The following is a 17,385-nucleotide window of genomic DNA, read 5'->3' on the forward strand; positions in this document are numbered from 1 at the left end:
ACTTTTTAATGGGGTTGCTTGTTTTTCTCTTGTAAATTTGCTTAAGTTCTTTGTAGATTCTAGATGTTAGACCTTGACAGATTACAAAAATTTTCTCCCATTCTGTAGGTTGTCTGTTCACTCTGATGATAGTTTCATTTGCTGTGCAGAAGCTATTTAGCTCAATTAGATCCCATTTGTCAAGTTTTGCTTTTGTTGCAATTGCTTTTGGTAATTTCATCATAAAGTCTTTGCCTCTGCCTATGTCCTAAATAGTATTGCCTAGATTTTCTTCTAGGGTTTTAATAGTTTTGAGTTTTACATTTAAGTCTTTAAAACATCTTGAGTTCATTTTTGTATAAGGGTAAGGAAGAGACCCAGTTTCAATTTTCTGCATATGGCCGGCCAGTTTCCCCAGCACCATTTATCGAATAGGGAATCCTTTCCCTATTACTTGCTTTTGTTGGGTTTGTCGAAGATCAGATGGTTGTAGATGTGCAGTTTTATTTTGAGTTCTCTACTCTGTTCCACTGGTTTATGCGCCTGTTTATGCACCAAGTACCATACTGTTTTGGTAACCGAAGGACACATATTTTAAGAGGATGGTTATAGCTACTTTACTTTTTACATATACTTCTAATAATTCTGCTTTCACTATGTAACTAGGCAAACACACAGTGACAATATTCTCTTATCAGTTATCATAGTTGCTGAGGTTACGATCCAAAGATCAACAAAGACTTTCCTATCCTACATCACAGATATTTTTAGAGAAGACAAGTCTGATTTGTCTCTCCTAGTTTCTTTAACTAGTGGCCTCTGGTGCAAGCGTCATATTAGCTTTCTGAAATGTAGATTTGGGCTACTTCTTCTTTATCAGAGTAGAAATGTTGGGTACAGTAGGCTTTTTCTTAAATTTAGCAGTTCGTGAGGAGCAGATAATAAACAGAATGTTGTAAAGGAATTGAGTAGTATTAGACCAGTGAATATATGTGTTGAAAATTGATTTATTCCAACTTCAATGAGCTCAACTCATCAGTATCAATGTAATCACTGGGTCCTACAATATTTAAAGAAATGTTTCACTAATTGCAATGCTGGATTCTTAGTGTCTTTAATCATTTAAACAAAGACTCACTTTTGATGGTTGTCAAAATAAAACTTAATGAACCCAGGTCATTTTAATGTGTGAACAAACCTCTTGTTACTTCCTTGGGTCATTAAAATAAGTGCCCACGGGCTATTGGAAAACAATAGTCAAGTACTAACAGTTCTGTCTTTGTTTCATTGTTAAAAATCAAACAAACAAACAAACAAACAAAGTCCACCTTCCATAGTTAAAATGTCCATTTAATACAAAATTACTTCAGACCCATGAAATTCCTAAGACAGACAGTTACTGTCTCCATAGTGTATTTCAATTTATCTGTTTTTCATCATTAGTCATTTCATTTCACTGTTTATCCTGGCTTAGGAACAATAAAACTGATCCCTTTATATATTTTTCCTATTTCAATTTTTATACAAGTTCATTGATGCTTGTATTAATTTGTGACTGATGACTTTCATAAGAAAAAGCCGTTATGTATGTTTATGTTGGTCTCATTGAAGTTGCAATTGTCAGTGCCGCTGGGGTTGAGAGTAAAGAAACGTAAAATCTTCGCAAGTTCTCTAGAAAGCAGCAGTTTAATAGTTGGCACCTTTACTCTCTTCTCCTGAATACCATAATGAAGGCTTAAGGGAAAATATTCAATCCTAGTAATTTGGACCATCTTGCTTTTCCATGGAAAATAGTACATCTTAAATAATTAAAGGACAAGGGCAGAGAGCAAGGGGAAAATAATAATTTGAAATAAGTAGAATGTGGATATAAAAACACTAATGCTCCCATGCTACTGACTTGTTTAAAATATAAGCAAACTCCCATAGTTTTTTCCCAAAGGAGTTGAGTAACTGCATAGTTAACTTAATGCACCTCTTTTATTGTGGGAAATAAAACAGAGGCTTGTAAATGAGAGCTCTCAATAATGAAATACAAGCAAAGAGAAGCTCTATCAGACTGCAGAGCTATAGTTCAAGTAGAATGTATGGTACATATGACGTGTGATGGGAAATGATATGAAGATGATTTTTATGATTTTAGTTTTTTTTGCATAATGTATTTAATTGATTACTTAATGTGTATATTTAATTCTATATTAAATGCAACTTAATTCATCTTTCATACATACAACTACTCTCTGGGACTTGCTAGGGACAAAGAGTTTTGGAAACTGCTGGTCACCCTTACTTCCACAGACAGTTTTCTTCTGGTTGTTGTTATATTTCTAGCAACACCTACATGGGCTTTCATCATTCATCATGATCTTAAAAATATGTGTTCCAAACTCAGCCTTTTTTGTTTTTAATTACACATTTCCTGGGAAATCTTATTTTACCTATAACTTAAAATAGTACCTCTCAAATATAAGCTTCTGAGTCTTGCTTCTGAACTCCAAATTCAGAAATTCAGCTTCCTGAATATCTCCATGTAAAGGTCCTCAATATTTCAAATTCAACATGGAGATAAACCAAACTTATGTATCTCTATTCCTTCCTCCTGCTCCGCCATCATATTCTTTTCAGCCATCTCATTTAATGGCATGAACCTCCATTAAAATGTCCAAGGAAGAATACTGGTAGGCATAATTCTTGACTTCCTCTCCCTTAAGGTCCACATTAAATCTGGGATGAATGTATATGGATTCAGTCCTCCTGATGTTTCCCAGATATCTCTCTCTCTCTCTCTCTCTCTCTCTCTCTCTCATTATTGTAAAGCTATGTTATGCATGCAATCAATCTTTTCAGGTACAGTTCAATTTTACATATATGTAGAACACATATATGAACACACATATGTATACACGCATCTACAACATTTATGTTTTCTATAGTCTTTGGTAAAGAATACCATATTGTGATGACAGTTAACAACTGAATTGTAGCTATGATTGTCTAGAAAAGATATATGAAATAAAGCATTTATAAATATAGAAGACTCTTGGATAGCCTAGTCAAGGATAAACAATTGTGCTTTAGAGATCTTCTCTAATCTATATATCATTATTGGAGATTCAGATCCATGACATTTGAAAAACATATTTTGTGTGTTTGATTACATATATTTTTTTGTGGAAAACAATTTTAAAGTTTTCCACTCTAAAATTTAAAAAATCATATTGGTAGATTTAATAAACATATTGGATGTATATATCAATTGATCTTGAGTGTATGAGAATTTATAAACATGACTGTGAAGCTAATACATTACAGTATTTCAGAATAAAGACCATAAAGTTATAGTTATATGAAACACTCCATTAAACTATTGAAACTATTTTGTAAACATTCAAATTGTAGTAGTTTGTACCTATCTACTACCTGCTCTGTTTCTCAAAAAAAAGAGTACATATTCAATAAAAAGAAAGAGAATCATTTCAAATGTTATGCTCTCTTAGAGATCCCAGTGGATATGGTTGGCAAGTCAAATTTTGCCGTTATATCTATAAAAAGGGAATGATTGCTAGTATCTGTGAATTGCTTCACTAGTTTGTATGTTGCTGTGATACCAAGTATGTAATAACTCTGAGTCTCAATTCATTGGCCATAATGTGGGAAAATAAGGAATTAATGGAACTGATTTCTCAAGCTTTTCCGTCACAGCAGTTCCTTTTGGTATGATTTAGGAAACTACAGGCAGTAGAAAAGCCTCCCTTTTAAATGTCAAATACAAGATTCATTTCCGTACTGCTTAAATCCAAATGTCAGAGTTCTGAGCCGCAACATCAATCTCACCAGAACTTTCCAAGCTTTATGCATCGCAACTGCTGTCCTTTCAGAGAGAAATCCTAATTTTGGGGAGTATCCCAATATTCAATTTGCATGATGCTAAAAATGCGCCCATTAAACAGCAGGATATGTTTTGTGTAGATGTGACCAGTCAGCAATGGAGTTTGACACTAGTCTGTTCTTATCATGAGAGTGGCTAATCAAATTAAGAGCATTTTCTTCTAGAACTGGAAGGTAATTCTTTCTTCAGAAACGTCTCTCCTCTCTTTTTTAAAAATTATTTTTCTACCTCCTGTTTCCTCAATATAGGACAATGTTCTTTGCTCCTCTCCATAAAGCCATTTGCATTTTGTCCAGGTAAAGTGAACAAGGTTGCTTTTCACACTTTAAATGTCTCGCCGGAGTCACTGTGAAGCCCAAAGGGCATGAAGGACTCTAGTCCGTGTACTTACGGTGAAATGAAAACTCTCCACTAAAGAGGATGCAAATTTTGATACAACACTCCTTAGTCTCAGAAATAAGCAAAGATAAATACCGTTGAATAGTAAAAGTAGGAGCACAGTAGGGTTCCCACAATGAAGTGCAAATAAAAATAATAATAATAACTAGGTAATGGACTCCATGGACTTGCTGAAGCTGCATCAAAACTCCTGATCTGAGTCAAGATCTTATTTTTCATTTTAGTGAGTAATCCAAGAACATTATTGGTAGAGGGACACCCTTATAAATCCAGGATACCAAGAAAGACACCCATGGTAATTGATGTATTTTATGGAGTCAAGGTCTAGCTTGATTAAGGGTCCTTACAAGCCAGCTTTAGGATGGGGACAAACTACTATATTTGCTTTATTTTAAAACTTGGCTTAAGATAGTCACTGACATATATATCTTTAAAGTGTGTCTTTTTCCTGAAGTTTTCCATTTTTTGGCATTGTTGCACATTTCTGAATACTGAGATTTTTGTTGGCATTTTAGAGGAGATTAATTTAAAGTAATAAATACGAGTTAATAATTTAAGTTCAGTCACTATTGTAGTATAAAAATGTCTTATGGGGCCGGGCGTGGTGGCTCACGCTTGTAATCCCAGCACTTTGGGAGGCCGAGGCGGGTGGATCACGAGGTCAAGAGATCGAGACCATCCTGGTCAACATGGTGAAACCCCGTCTCTACTAAAAATACAAAAAATTAGCTGGGCATGGTGGTGCGTGCCTGTAATCCCAGCTACTCAGGAGGCTGAGGCAGGAGAATTGCCTGAACCCAGGAGGCGGAGGTTGCGGTGAGCCGAGATCGCGCCATTGCACTCCAGCCTGGGTAACAAGAGCGAAACCCTGTCTCAAAAAAAAATGTCTTATGATGACTTTAAAAGCACGTATGTTTAATAAACAATTTACTTGTTTTTCCATGGATACCGTGTTACTACTAGAGTAGAAATACTCGCTGTGTTCTTTTCCCTTTCTAATATATTCAAATGGTAGAATTCCTACATGAAAACTCACAATCTTTGCTTTTGATTATTACTGTTGATGTTGACCTTTACATTTTAGTCTCTGTCATATGATGTTACTAATAGTAACAGTATGACCATTCATTGTAGCAGAAATACCCTGAAAACTTGCTCAAAACTTTGAGCCATGCATCTGAATTTGGCAAATTCTGGTTCAGTGTAAGTGAGCAGTCCCAAGGGGAAACTACTAATCAATTTTAGAGATCCCAAGTTTGTCCAAATTTCTAAAGACAGAATTATTATGCCTGATGTTTTCCAGTCTCTGTTAATACAGCATACAAGACTGCACCATGAACAAAGGCTGTAAATGGAACGATTCTATGTTGGCTCTACCACTGAGAACATTACCGTGTATTGACACACTTAGATTGCAAACACTTGTCGGGGAGATGTGCTTATATAACTCAATTTGTTAAACTCAAGCAAAGAAATTTAGGCAGTAAGGAACTGAGAAATGCTCACATTATATTTTAGATCAGAAACATCAGTTTTTGAGTCTTATTCCGTATACTAGATTGACTAGCCCTTTAGGGTACAGAATGCAATATGTTTAATTTCCCTGTGTAACTGGTCAGCACTGAGCACAGTTCTGAACAAGGGTAGGTGCTGAATGAGTATTTGTTAAATGTAGTTGAGTACTTTTGCTGTCTTAAATGAGATGTAAAACAGAAGCAAAAAAGAGAGAATATGGAAGTATAAATCCTTCCCCATTTTCATTATTTAGGGACTATCAAGTTTCTTGATGCCTTGTACTTTCTATGTCTAACTCATTTCTCTGCTCATTAGCACCTCCACCACACCAGAGGGAAGGCAAGAGTTAAGAAAGTGATTATAAGGGATCATATGCAAATTAGCCATGCTGGTTTGGTGGGCAGGGAGTTTGCAATTCTGAATTAGCAGGGGACTTTGGGATTACCGGTGAATGTTCACTATTATGCACACATTCACTATTGGTGAATGTGTACAATCAAGAATATAGACCTGGTCTATGAGTCTTCAGGATAAAAGTCAGCATCCACGGGCTGTCCAGCCACCTGAGTTGCAACTGGTTCTAGCACATCAGAGAAAATGGATTCAAAAGAGTTTGGCAGGTTTCAAAAGCCTAGAAGCAAAAATTGTAATCTGACTGGCAAGCAGTTTAATAAGGCAAAAGTGGAATTACGTGTGTGTTCTATAGGATACTACAGCAGAATGCCAGTGTCAGCATTTTGTACAGCTGCAGTCTGTTAATTGTGCAAGCAAGAGGGTAACCTAAAGGGTCATCGTTGTAATTTAAATAAGGAGAAAGGCTTAGATAAGGACCCTTACATCAGCAAAAGAGAAAGGAGTGGAATTTGGAGTGTGAGGTCACCTAGTGAATTTGTTTTTATGCCATCCTGTTGGTAGGGCTCTTGGAGAAACAGGCTGAGAAAAGGAAAAGAAGTCAGTGAGAGATCATGTCTTCTACAAGTCCCGTCTAAAAACGGTTTTGTTTAAAAATATTAATAAAACAAAAGGTCAGAATTTAGGAATAGAAGGGACCTAGGAAATCATCAAGTTCAGGGCTTTTCAGATTTGGCTGAGCATAAGAAGAAACTAGGGGACTCTTAAACATAGATATCGGGACCCTTTTCTCAGAGATTTATTTAGCATGCCTGGATAATGGTAAGCAATATATGTGTCTGCGTCTATCATCTGCATACCCCTGTATATATCTATGTGTGTCTATATAAATATATCCCTCTAAATTTATTTCAAACTCGATTATCTTTCTATTATTTACTCATTCTTTGTATCGAAAAGTAGTAGGCCTTTGGGTGGCTGTACTGTGTTCGTTTAACCATCCATCTGTTGATGGATATCTGGATTGCTTCTACTCATTGGATATTATAAACAGTGCTACCATGAACAGTCATGTCTTGGTGCAGATGTACTTTCTCTCCGTTTTCGAATAGATAGCTAAGAGAAGAACTGCTGCATTATGCAGTAACTCATTTTAACCATTTTAGAAACTGCCAAGCTGTTTTCTAAAGTGGCTGCGCCATTTTCGATTCTCACCACCAACATATGAGAGTTCTGATTTCTCTACCTTCTTGCCAATACTTGTTAATGTTTTTTTGAGTATCGTTATCCTAGTGGGTATGAAGTGGTACCTCATTGCAGCTTTGCTCATTTCCCTGTGACTAATGATGTTTAGTATCTTTTCATGTGCTGATTGACCATTTGCATATATTTTGGATAAATGTCTTTTCTAATCATTTTTCCATTTTTAAAATGAAATAATCTGTTTTCTTATTAGTTGAAATAATTCTTTACATATCCTGGATGTAGGTTCTTATTGTATAAATGTTTTGCAAATGTTTTCTCTCAATCTATAGCTTGTTTTTTAATTTTCATAATTTTGACCTTTCTAGCAAAGAAAGGTTTGAATTTTAATAAAGTCCAAGTAGTCTTTAAAAAATTTCTCTTATTTCTGTGTCATGTCTAACAACACTTTGCCTAACCCAAGCACATGAACATTTTTGTGTTTTCCTCTAGAAGTCTTATTATTAAGATCTGATATAATTCACTTTGACTTAACTATTTGTATGGTTGAATTAAGGATCAAAGTTTATTTATTTGCATATGAACATCAAGTTGTTCCAGTAATACTTGTTGAAAATTGTAATTGCTTCTTCTTTGAATGGTCTTAGCATCTGCTGAAAACCAATTGACAATAAATGTAAGGATTTATTTCTAGAATCTCAATTATATTTCATTGATAGATATTTCTATTCTTTTTCTAATACCACATGATTTTGATTACTATATAGCTTTATAGGAAGTTTTGAATTTGGGAAATGTAACTTCTTTAACTTTGTTATTCTTTTAAAAGATGGTTTTGGCTACTTTAAGTCTTTTGCATTTTTATATGAATTTTAGAATCAACTTTTCAATTAATGCAAAAGATGCAAGTATTACCATGTTAACAGTGTTAAGTTTTTCAATCCATGAACACAGGATTTCATTCCATTTTTATTTAGATTTTCTGTAATTTCTCTTAACAATGTTTTATATTCTTTAGCATACATGTCTTACGCTTCTTTAATTAAATTGAATTCTTATTGTTATTCTTTTGATTGCTATTGTGAATGGAATTTTTTTATTTCTTTCGAATATAAATGCCTTTGATTTCTTTTTATTCACTAATTGCCTTGACTAGAACTTCCAGTACTTTTAGAGTAAGCAGTTAGGCTGACATGAGGAGAAAAGGCGAGGAACCCTCCCAGGAATGTCAGGTGACCATCAGGTGATGGTCAAGTGGTTGTTAACTCTCTCTCTAAAATAATAATAAATTGTAGCCAGACCAGGGAAGGGCAGTCTCCCAGTAGATAGACAGAAAACACCCCAAGCTGGTGATCAACATTTTCCCCATAAGGTCTTGGGAGTTGGGTGAGCAGGCTCACGCATGTTCACTAAGAGATAAAATGGTGGAGTTTAACCGGTGTTCTTCCTCTAAGAACACCGGGAAGTGGAATATGTGCACAGCTTCAGTAAACACACAGTGCATGTGGCCCCGCCCAAGGGCTGGCAGGCCACTGTGCATATGGACAGCCTGCTCCAAGAACAGAATCAGAAGAGAAGAAATACAAGCCCTGGAGCAATGCCAATGTATAAGACCCCAAGTCATAGGTCAGACAGGGCACTTGGATCTCTCAAGTGGTACGCTTGGCCCTCTTCCCAGTGTACTTTGCTTCCTTTTGTTCCTGCCTAAAGCTCTTTAATAAAGTTTCACCCCTGTTCTAAAACTTGCTTTAGTTTCTCCCTCTGCCTTAAAACTACTTCTGCCCCTCACCTGAATTCTTTCATCTGAGGAGGCAAGAACCAAGTTGCCACAGACACCTCTGGATTCCCTTCTGGTAACAGTACACCATTGAATAGAAGTGGTGAGAGAGGACATCTCTGTCCTGGTCCTGACCTCTGGAGAAAAGCTATTATTTCTTTAAGTATAATATTAGGTGGAGGTATATTAAGCTCTCATCTATCTGCCTTAAACATATTATTTCTTTTATACAGCAATATAAGGAAATAGCTACCAGTTTTTCTATTTTACAGGTCACAAAACTGTAACATAAGTTAGTAAGGGTCAAGCCAGAATATAAATGAGACAACCAGACATGAGAATTCACTTTAATTGTCCCTTTATACTGTCTCAATAATTATTAGTTTGATTACATTGATTGGAACTACAGTTAGTTTAGTATTTTAAAAACTGACATAAATTCTACTATATTGTGCATGGACTTTAATTATTTTTTGATTGGAAACTAAGCAATGGATTGGTTTTTCTGTGTTTTAAAAACTTTGAAGTGTTATGATAATGAATAAAATATAATAATGATAAAGAAAACATAAAGATCAAAACCACTTGTCTGAGACTCATACGGGCTCTCTGTGTGATTTTATATTTCTTAATTTTTAAGACTCTTGTGTCTCTGGAGGATTCATCTGATTTCAGTGCTCTTTCAGTTTTAATATCTGATGATTTCATAAAATTTGTCATAAAAATCTTTAGTTAATACAAAAATTATTATGAATTTTTAAAATGTTCCTTGTTGAGATAGATCAGCCCCCCTCACCATTTTGATCTGTGCAGAATAAATATTTTATAATCAAAAGAGATTCTACTATTTCCAGGATCTCATAGTGAACTGAGAATGACCAGGCAAGCTTTCCTCCTTGATTCTGGTCATGAGTGCAGCTCTCTCCATTCTCCTTCAGGCGACAATTCTCCTTTTTTATTTTTTTTGATTTGAGCTTAAAATAAGAGTAAGTGAATACAAAGGGAGGGGGAATCTAGAATTATTATTATTATTATTGCCTATTCTTTAATTCTAAAATAAAGGAAAAAAGATCTAGAGTATTTGAGTTCCCACTGATATGTCTGCTATACGTACCTGTATATTTGAAATATGCAAATTTTAAAAATTAGGATTGTTAACATTCACTATAAGTGAAGAATCAAGACATTTAGTTCTCAACAAAAAACGTGATATTTAACTACTAAACCAGAACCTGGCTAGAGGAGTGCTGTTTTAAAGCAAGTAACTATTTCAATTGGCTGTGGCAAATTCTGAGATTGCTGAGTGCTGAAAGAATAGTTTCTTTCAGGACTTGATCAATATGAGAAGGGCTAAAACTACAGTTCAAAGAAAACTTTGAAAATCAAGAAGTTCAATGAGAAAAAAGATAAAAGTCACTTAATTAGGATGGATTCTGTTTTATAAACAAAACCTTTCAATATTTAAAACTCCTCCTAGGGCAAATTACAGATTTAGGGGCTGGGTTCAGTAACTCATGTGTCCCATGCTAACCTCAGGTATAATTGAATGAATATAAATTGTAATTATTTCACAGGTATGCTATTATTTCTTAAAATATTTAGGAAAGAATGAAAGATCATAGAACTTACAATTTCCTCCTCTGTCAGTAGAAAACAACCCAAGTACAGATAATATGATTGCCCATCCCCAAACTATACTCTCCTCCTTGGAACTAAGATTGAGAAAAATAAATCTGCAAATAAATCCCAGTTAATAGCTAAATTGAGGGCATGTGAACAAATTGACAGTTAAGATTAAATGTTTTGGAAACAAATTTTAATAAAAGTTTTCATTTTGGAAAACTTTGGATTCTTATCATGATCTTGATAAAGAAAATGTCCATTGAAAGGGAAATCAAAGCAATAAAGTAATGCAGTAGATGACAGGAACAAAAGCAGTTAATTCTTCTGTTTCCACCACCAACAGGCAAGCTAATCAGTTATAATTAAGAGGCAAAGTAGCAGTCTAATAAACAGCACTTGTCACCAGTTGTCATCTTAGTGATCAATTCATATCTCCATCACAATGACAGGACCCTTCAAGGCCTCTAATAACCTGACTCCTTGGAGCAGTGGAGGATTAGGAAGTGGGTAATGGATTGTTAGACTCTAATGAAGTAGTGGGTAAGGAGATGAAACCTCTCAGCTGGGGAGGTGGGGGTAATGCGGGGGTGAGCAGAGGCTTGCAAAAGTAAACTTTAATTAAGGTTTTGGTTCACTCTGGTTTCTTATTTTTGAGTAAATGAAGTTAAGAGATTGAAGACTGGTCTTCTGCTTGAGTTTCCTTCCGTTCTCCTTTTTTCCTTTTCTGAAATTTGTAGATAATTTTTTTTGGTCAGTACCTACTCCAAGCTTTTTTACTCTTTGATAAATTACATCTGGAAGCATACTTTCTTAATTTTAACTTCTCTCATTTGATTTTTAAATATTTTTTTTCATAATCACTTACATAAAAATCATATTGTAAGGAAATGCAGAGTAAACATCAAGCTTTCTTTTTTGCCGCTTAGCCTAGTTTTGTGTATGAACATGACACAAAATAAAAGTGGCTGTATTTTGTACATTACATCATATGCAGACTCTAAGTGGCAACAGGGCGCTATATAAGTAGAAAACACAAGCAGTTTCCAAATGTGGTTTACTGGCTCAGCCAAAGCAACTGTAAAACCCTTTTGCAGCATTCGCTAGTTTGTAAAGGTTATCCTTTTAATGACGGATACAAATGCACTCCTTAATGTTTTAAGCAATTCATTTTCTAACGCCAGCAAGTTAAAAAATGAATTTGTATGACAAGAGCCCTGGTACACATAAAGCTGTGTGGACCACATGTACCATTTTTCCTTGCCAGAGTGGCAGGATGTATACCAATCAGCCAGTCTATCCTTTGCTTTGGGCTGCATCACATCAACCTGGTTGTAGACCAGAGAAACTCTATATCATTTTAAAAATTAATATCATTATCTTCCTTGGTTCCATAGTCCAGTAGTCAATCATTTTTCGCCTTTCATTAATCTGGGAGCGAGGCTTATCCATATGTATATCGTTGTTACTATTACTTTATATGTCGTCACTTCAGCAGATTACATTATTTGTTTGTTTGGATCTAAACCACTGCAGCTGCAAATGTAAGCTCATTAACTCAGGATTCTTGTTGCTGTTCTAAAAGGAAACACTCTTCCACATGGCCCTCCCTACTTTTAAAAACTTTGCTAAATCAAAATCTTGTAGCTGGAGGACTTCAGATACATAACAGTTTATGAAAGATTTCAGAACTCTATGTCTTTGGGAACTTCACAAGATTTGGGAGTAAACATGTTAAAATTCATCTTTTGCCTTTGAAAGTCAATCTTTATTATCAAACTAGGGGCTAAACTAGTCTACGATAGAAATATGAGTGATGCCTTGTTTTTCTTAATCAGCATCACTGCAGTGACTGTTAGCAGATCGAAGGCAGAGATTGATGCTATTTCAGTTACTCTAAAATTTGAACCAAAATTGAAAAAAATTAAAAGAATTAAGAACATTACCATCTGTACTTCAGAAATCAAAAGTCATTTACTTCTGTTATTCTCAAAACTTCGCTAGTTTATCCAGTGTGGTGTGAGAGAATCTGTGTATCCGTTATGTATACCATTAGGACTAATGAGAGCTCATTTTTTTTTCTTCTCCCTAAAATCAAATCCAAGGACCAAGTGGCCATGTTTTCATGAGATTCTCTTTCCAATAGGATTGTTTAAACACTCTGTATGGAGTAAGAACATTTCCCACCACCCAAGCACCCCCCTTTATTCTTTTCTCCAGAGCCCTGCTTCGGGTGCACCATACACAGATAATATTAAAGGAACAAGGTCAACATGTCACCTGCTTTTATTTATTTATTTTTCTTTTGTGCTCAACAGATTGTTGTCCTCACAATGGCACACTTGAGGAACACGAGCCCTGCTTCCTCTTGAGATGTCTTGTTGTGAGATATTAGAATAGCAAAAGGCTAATCTATGCATCCTTGGGGCGGGGCGGGGGAGGAGGGGACCATTTCAACCCACATTTCACACTGCAGTCATCAATTCATTGACTTGAAAAAAAGAGAGAGAGAAAAAGAAGCCTGCTCTGTCCTTGTGCAGCTGCAGCAGGCAGGAGCTGGAACATATGCCTGTCTGAAAGAGGACGAGCTGGGAAGGCTTCTCAGGAGAAGGCACACAAAGAAAGCCAATCTTCTCCACAAAGCGTGGAATGACTTAAACACTCTATTGTATTAAATATGAATGAGCCCTCATTGAGGAGCACAGTGTGTGGGGGCCCATGGTGTCCTCCCATTAGCCACAAGATTAACCAGATTACACGGGAAGCCGCTAAGGTAAATAAGGCCAGCCTTCTGTCACTTCCTCCCCCAGGCCTGGCCAACAAGGGGCTGAAGAGCTGGCCCCTTTGTAGTCAACTGGGTGGAAAGAAGAAATAACCATGAATGTCATGCTTGGTAATTAAAAAAAGAGAGACAGACAGACAGAGAGAGAGAGAGAGAAAGAAAGTTGTCTCCAGGGACCATCTATGAGAAACAGTGTGAAAACATCTTTCTGATCAACTAACATGTCCACATTGTTCCCTTTGACCAGATAGGACTAATCTAACCCTCCCCTAAACAGGGTCCTGTATTCCCTTTTGTGGTTCGGAAGACAAAACCCCCCACAAAACATGAATTAAAGCTGCCTGATTCTGCTCATTAGGGGTGAGCGCGGATCATTCTGTGCCTCCAAATCTGCCTGCCTGTTAACCCTCTTCCATCCTTCTCCACGTGTGGGTGTCTCTTCCCTCCAATTCAGCACTCCTGCTCATTCTTGTGAACAGATAAACGACCGTAGCTAATTGGTTTATGGAAATTGCACCAAAGTTACAATTCTCATAGCAGCTTGAGCCTTAAGAAAATGGAAAGAAATGGGAATCACGCCTACTGCTACCAATGAGAGAAGTAAATATTATCTGAATTCTGACCTGATATTCAAATAGCTGATGTGTAAGATGCCTTGTGAAATATATTTTTTGGACATAATATTAAAGTAAAATTTTTTTTGTGAATCTATTTAAAGAGATATCTGTCTGAAGACTAGTGCTTACTTAAAGACAAATAAAAGCCTGGATTTTGTTAGTGGGGGTAACAAAACCCCCAAAATGTCAATGTCCAAACAAACCACATAGACCTATGGCTGAAAAACAGAATATTTTGGTAAATTAAAGTGCAAATTAATAAAAATTAAATAATTTATTTTGTCTATCTTCAGACATTTTAAATTAAGCCATATTTTAAATAGTTAGAAAGGCTAGTTATTATAAGTCTGATAAGCATAAATACATGGGCAAAACATTTTAAACATAGCATTGTGAGAGTTAACCGTTAACTTGTTTTTATATAATTTTATTTGCCTCAGAAAATATAAAAATCATTAATATTTTCCCCAAATTTGTTCACTGCTATTGACCCTTCTCTAAAAAATTTATAACTATGCAAGATGTGAATCCATCTAACATAAAAACAAACAAAAAAATGGCTTCCAAGCTCCCTTTAAGAGTAATATAAAACCTACTAATAAGTTGAAGAATTCTTTGCAGTATTTTACAAATAGATATATGGAACCTTATGTATACTGATCTTAATATTAAAATATAATTGTTCATCTTCTAACATGTTTCTTCTCCTAAATAAAATAATGGGGATAGAGAGACAGTTGCCCCAAATAATAAGAGCAAAATTCCACTTTGAGAAAAAATTACTAATGTTCTCACAATCCAGACAAATGTTAAATAAGTAAGATATTTTAAAAAAGAAAAAACCAATGAAACAAGTGAAATAATAGAGCTTTTGTTATTAATGAACAATTCGTTGATTCAGGAAGGGGTGTGTGTGTGTGTGAGAGAGAGAGAGAGGGAAAGAAAGAGAGAGCAAGAGAGGTATATTCCCTCTCCCCTTGCATTTCCCATTAAGAGCAAGTATCTCAAGGACTCAAGAAATACAGATTCTGATTTGCAGGATGTCTCAGTCTAAGGACAGAGACCACGTTAGAACAGAGATTTTCCTGGATTATTTAGGATTTGATTTCTTTTCCTGGAAAGCCATCATTTAACTTCTTTTGATAGAAACATTTGTAAGCTATCTAATTATTCATTTTTCCTTGTCAAAATGAAGCAATCAAAATTTAAATTGCTTTTGAATCAAGACTATCCTAAATGTCAACCATTACAGTGTTCTCAGGATAAGGCAGTGCCTGCCTGGGGTAGATTGTGTGGTCCCAGAGTTGACGTTTTTGGGTTTCTCTTGCTCCCCACATACTTAGACTCCCCAATACTCTGAGTATCTCTTTAACATGATGATGATTTCTTTGGAGGCAGAGGTCTGAACTGGTGATGGTTATTGTTATGAACTCAAATGATTGTCTCCCTCCTTCTAAAATGCACATGGTGGAACTGTTTTGCTATCATTCTTTTTATGTTCTACTTTCTCATCTGTTTCACTTTGTGTTGCTTTTTTCTAACCTTTAAACATTTTTTACTGTAACTGTTACTTTATGGATGGTACCTGAACCTCTTTTTCAGCTAGTTAAAGAACCAGCTAATCCCAACTCTGACACTAATGCTTTTGTGATTCTTGATGAATTTCTAAACGTACAAGGCTTCTCAAAAGTCTTCACTTTTTTTGTTTTTTGTTTTTTCAACCAATTCTGCCTTGAAGATAACCCGTAATTTGAAGAATTCTAGAATGTAGATTTCCAGAAAAAGAATGCTTTTTCAGAATGAGGGGGAACAGCAAGATATCAAATGACTCAGTGTGTTGTGAGTCTCTTAATATTCAAGATTCTTGGCTACCACAGCTCCTGCCTTTGAGTTCCATTGTTCCTGAAAAGCAACCTAAATGATAAATGATTCCGAGTTATCATTTCTCTATCACTATGTGAGAAAGTCTTTTCTTGGTTTGAGCAGTTATTTTAAATAAGGTTTGAATAATGAATGAGATGTTTTCAATCTAAAATTTCATATGTTCGTTTGGGGATGCAAAAAAAAAAAAAAAAAAGAAATGATAAACTATGATATTTCTATATGTTGTTCATATTTAATATACTTTTTGGTTTCTAGTTATATCACCAATGGCATAAAAATTCATGTGTTATTAAAACATTTGTCAGTCCTGATGGAACCTTTCGTTTTCTAAGATTCTGAACGCTTGTTTTATTTATTTAGAGCTAGGATTCGAGTAATTTATCAGGTACTGAATTTGGCACTTAAATTACATTAATGTATTTTCAGTAAACAATGGAAAACAAGTTTTTATTAAGCAAATTATGTTAAAGACCTGAAAGTAGGCATAATGATCTTAGCTTTTTGGGTTATTTTGCCTCAATTCTGCTAGGCTATTCTATGCAGATTAATGAACTGGATTTTCTCTAAAGTGAGAGCATGACTGTGTGTTTTGTAGAGAGGCCTCTTTTCAGGTGGCTAATGCTGAAGAATCCTGCTTGAACCTTGGTTTCTGAAGCTGAGAATAATGAGACTACTTCGCTTTGGCTTTATTTACCACTGGGAAAGATGAACAATGCCTCACTATGTTCATGGGAAGTTGGTGTGAAACTCATAATAACCGAATTTCGAATTGAATTAAGAGGCTTAAAATGATAATATTTTTTGTGGTAGAATTTAAATTCAGTGTATACTTTTCCAATTCTGTGAGGGGTAAAATCTTCAGGTATGATGATAAAGGAATTTAATAGAAAATGCAAAAGACTTACAACTAATTATAGTGGCTGAAGAGTCAATTCTACAAGAGTATTTTAATCTAATAATGTAAGTTGCTTAACAGCACTTAAACAAGTTTTCGACTTATAACATTGATTAGATTTAATATTTAAATTAACAGATGAAAACTTTAAGTATAAAAATTGCCTTTATGGAGTACTTAGACCATGGTACTAGCTGACATGCTGATATCAGAAAGAATTGGCAGTAACTTTGGGAGGCCAAGGCAGGCAGATCACGAGGTCAAGAGATCGAGACTATCCTGGCCATGGTGAAACCTCGTCTCTACTAAAAACACAAAAATTAGCCGGGTGTAGAGGTACACGCCTGTGGTCCCAGCTACTCAGGAGGCTGAGGCAGAAGAATCGCTTGAACCCAGGAGACGGAGGTTGCAGTGAGCCGAGATTGCCCCACTGCACTCCAGCCTGGCAACAAAGCAAGACTCCATCTCAAAAAA

The sequence above is a fragment of the Sapajus apella genome, unplaced genomic scaffold (assembly GCF_009761245.1).
Source record: "Sapajus apella isolate SASKATOON/1434 unplaced genomic scaffold, GSC_monkey_1.0 scaffold70, whole genome shotgun sequence".
Taxonomy (NCBI): domain Eukaryota; kingdom Metazoa; phylum Chordata; class Mammalia; order Primates; family Cebidae; genus Sapajus; species Sapajus apella.